The following is a 3,844-nucleotide window of genomic DNA, read 5'->3' as shown; positions in this document are numbered from 1 at the left end:
ACTAGGCTCTATATACGCCACTCACACAACTTCCGGCACAATTTACATATATATACAGGGTCCGGCTGGGAGGTGTGAAAACCTTTTTCTCGTACGATTCAGAAACGATTTTCAAAACGATTTTCAAACGATTTTCAGAAAACTCGTACACAGTTATTTTTAGTCGAATTTCAATTTTTATTTTTTTTAAAGACTGCATATATAATGCCATTTAATACACTGTAACAAAGACATTTAAAAAAATTTAATTCATGTTTGAATTGGGTTGGGTATAACAATGCAAGTGGGGGGTCTAGCGCATGCGTGATGGCTGTCGGTTACAGGTTACTCGACACTCGTTGTTAGGCGCCATTTCAGTAGCCATGGAGCTGTGGACGATTGAACATCGCGTCTTTGTTGTTGAGACGTTTATTCAAACGGGTAGTTCGGTGGTGCTTACACAGCGCAGATTTCGTACTCACTTCAATGTTGGTCGACGTGGCGCCGTTCCGTCTCGAAACACAATATTGAAGTGGGTAAAAAAAACTTCAGGACAACTGGATCTGTGAGGCCGGGAGCAGCTCGGGGAGGTGATCGAACCGTTTAGTCCGGCAGAAGTATGACTGAACCTGGAAATTTTATGCAAAGTTTTTTTTTTGATTGATTTTGGTAGCCTAGGATCTACTCTTTCAGAATCTGCCGGGTGCACTCCGTGCACCCTTGATGGTTTTGAGAAATTCAAGATGGCGTCCAAGAAAATTAGTTAGGACCCCGGAAAACATCGAAAGGGTTCGACAAGCTGTGGAGGCCAGCCCTCGTCGGTCAGCGGTACAGCACGCTCGCGCTCTACGGATGTCAGACAGATCAGTTCGTCGAATTATGCACTTGGACCTTCATTATCACGCGTACAAAATCATGGCGGTTCAAGAACTGCAGCAGAATGATTTCGTACGGCGGTTTACGTTCGCAGAAAGAATGCTGGAACTGCTGAGGGATGACACTGTTCTCATCATGAGTGATGAGGCGCATTTTCACTTGTCGGGAAGTGTAAACAAGCACTGCGTGCGAGTCACTGTGTGGGCCGGAATAGTCCGATTCGGCATAATTGGGCCTTATTTTTTCAAGGAAGGCGGACGCACTGTGACAGTCAACTCAAAACGTTATGTTACGATGTTGCGCGAGTTCTTACTGCCTGAATTGAGACGACGTCGCATTGACCTCCCTACAGTTTGGTTTCAGCAAGATGGGGCTACTTGCCATACCTCAAGAGAATCAATGGACTTATTAAGAGAACATTTTCCAGAGCACCTCATTTCAATCCGTGGGGATGTGGAGTGGCCCCCTCGATCGCCCGATCTTTCACCCTGTGACTATTTTTTATGGGGTTACCTGAAAGCTAAGGTTTACATTGAAAAACCACGCACTCTTGAGACCCTTTCAGATGCCATCACCAGAGAAATTCGAGCTATTCCACTTGCCATGGTTGAAAGGTCTATGGACAACTTTTCCGCGCGTCTGCAAGAATGCTTGGACAAGAACGGCCGCCATTTAGATGTCATTTTTCAAACATGAATTACATTTTTAAAATGTCTTTGTTACAGTGTATTACATGGCATTATATATGTAGTCTTTAAAAAAAAAAAAATTTGAAATTCGACTAAAAATAACTGTGTACGAGTTTTCTGAAAATCCTCACACCTCCCTCTATATACAGACTTGGCATTTAATATGGAATTTTTTTTTTGTGGGGGTGAACTTACTTTTCAAGATGACTTAGAACCAAAAGTTCATTGGAATTATGTTGAAATTATTCTAGATTTTGTTAATGTGACCTTTAAAAGAAACAAAAACCACATTTGACATTTCAAAGCAAATAAATTGATCCTTGAAAGTGATGTAAACTGACATCGAACTCAATTCACGGACAGTACTGTGTTAAACTTCTGTGCGTTTTTTTTTTTTTTTTTTTTTTTTTTTTTTGTATACTGAATCGAGGCTCGTGAAAGAGCTAACATTTATTTCACAAACAAATCAACCAGACAAACAAAATATACAAAAAGAGGGAGCGGAAGACAAGATAGGGAGAGAAGGGGAAGCACACAACCACAACATTTTCCAGAAGTATCTCTTTATTTTGCACATTAGCCAAAACTTGTTTTAACAAAAACAAAAGTTAAATTACGACTGGGATTACACAGTAAAATTACAGTTCAGTACTTCGTGTAATCCCCACGAGCATTCAGGAGAGCACGTACACGTTGAGGCATGCTGTTCACGAGATTTGCCAAGGTTTGGACAGGAATTGCTTGCCATGCAGTTACAATAGCCTGCTGCAATTCACGCACAGAGGCAGGCTGCTGGTCCAAGTTGTCAATTTGACGCGTTAATTCTGCCCACAAGTTCTCGATCGGATTCATATCCGGGGACATGGCAGGCCACTCCATATGCTCTACACCATGGTCAGCAAGAAAGTGTTGGATCATGCGAGCACGATGAGGCCGTGCATTGTCATCTTGGAAGACAAAGTTTCCTCGAAAGGCTGCACGAACAAATGGAAGCAATGTTTCTTCCAGAATGGCCCTGTGCTTGAACTGGTTCAGGTTTCCATTCAGAACAACCAGGTCAGTTTTGCCCCCTGCATGAAAAGCAGCCCAAACGGTCACCCCACCACCTCAAGCTTGGACTCTTGGGCCTATACAATTTTCGTTGTAGGCTTCATGCACTTGTCTGCACACTCGGACGCGGCCATCTTGACGATAGACCAGAAATCTAGATTCGTCACTAAAGATCACGTGATTCCAGTGTCCTGGCTGCCATTGACGGTGCTCTCTGGCCCACTGCAATCGGCGCTGGCGGTGTTGTCTGGTCAGACGTGGCTTTCTCAGGGGGTGCCTGGCACGATAGCCTGCTTGAACCAGTCGTTGGTTGACTAGCCTTCTGGATACAGGCACATTTGTCAGTTGCTGCCACTCAGCCCTTAGCCGATTAGCTGACTTGGTATGGCCATTGCGGACTAACGCGGATCCCTCCATTGGTACAGCCATTGCAGCTGGCGATCATCCCTCCTTGTGGTTCTGCGGGGACGTCCTGGCCTCGGTATTGGAGTAGGGACACCCCTCTGAGCATGTCGTTTCAGGATATTTGACACCTGACCTTGAGTGATGCCATACTGCCAAGCAATAGCACGCTGTTTCATGCCGGAATTTCGTAAAGCCACCACTAAATGACAAACAGCATTGTCGAGTTGATGGACCATCTCCAGGGGAAGCGGCAATAACTTTTGTAGACGTGCAGCAGTTGTTTTCCACTAATACAGAACGCAACAACCCTGATATACCCGATTGTGAAGCCAATCGTCAAATGCACCTGTCCGTACATTTTGTCACGCCACCTGTGATATAATCCTGTTATTGACTTCTTGCTGCGACAGACAATCAGTGACATGGTTCTTTTAACAAAGAAATCACTGAAGGGTAAAAGAAACTCACCAGATTGATATACCGAGTTCAGAAAGTAAACCGAAGTCAAGAAAAAAAAAATTCCATATTAAATGCCAAGTCTGTATATAAACATACATATAATATATTTTGACCCATCTTTAAAATAAATTTTAAAACCGATTTACACAGGCGATGGTGCTCATAGTTCAACCGGCGTGGTATATCGAGGTGTGTTTCATTACCAAGCAGCTTATAGAGCGCTCGCCAAGCGGCTTAAGCTTTCAAGCAAGCGCTCCAACGAAACGGTTGATAAATTAGCATTTTTATCTTGCCAAAACGAAGTTTTTGCAAGATGTATCAGTCAGCTTGTATGTTTGTTTGTTATCTTGCCAAAACGAAGTTTTTGCAAGATGTATTAGTCAGCT

Source organism: Myxine glutinosa, chromosome 4, assembly GCF_964187855.1.
Source record: "Myxine glutinosa chromosome 4, kmMyxGlut1.1, whole genome shotgun sequence".
Classification (NCBI taxonomy): domain Eukaryota; kingdom Metazoa; phylum Chordata; class Myxini; order Myxiniformes; family Myxinidae; genus Myxine; species Myxine glutinosa.
The sequence above is the reverse complement of the archived record's forward strand: the minus strand, read 5'-3'. Positions refer to the sequence as shown.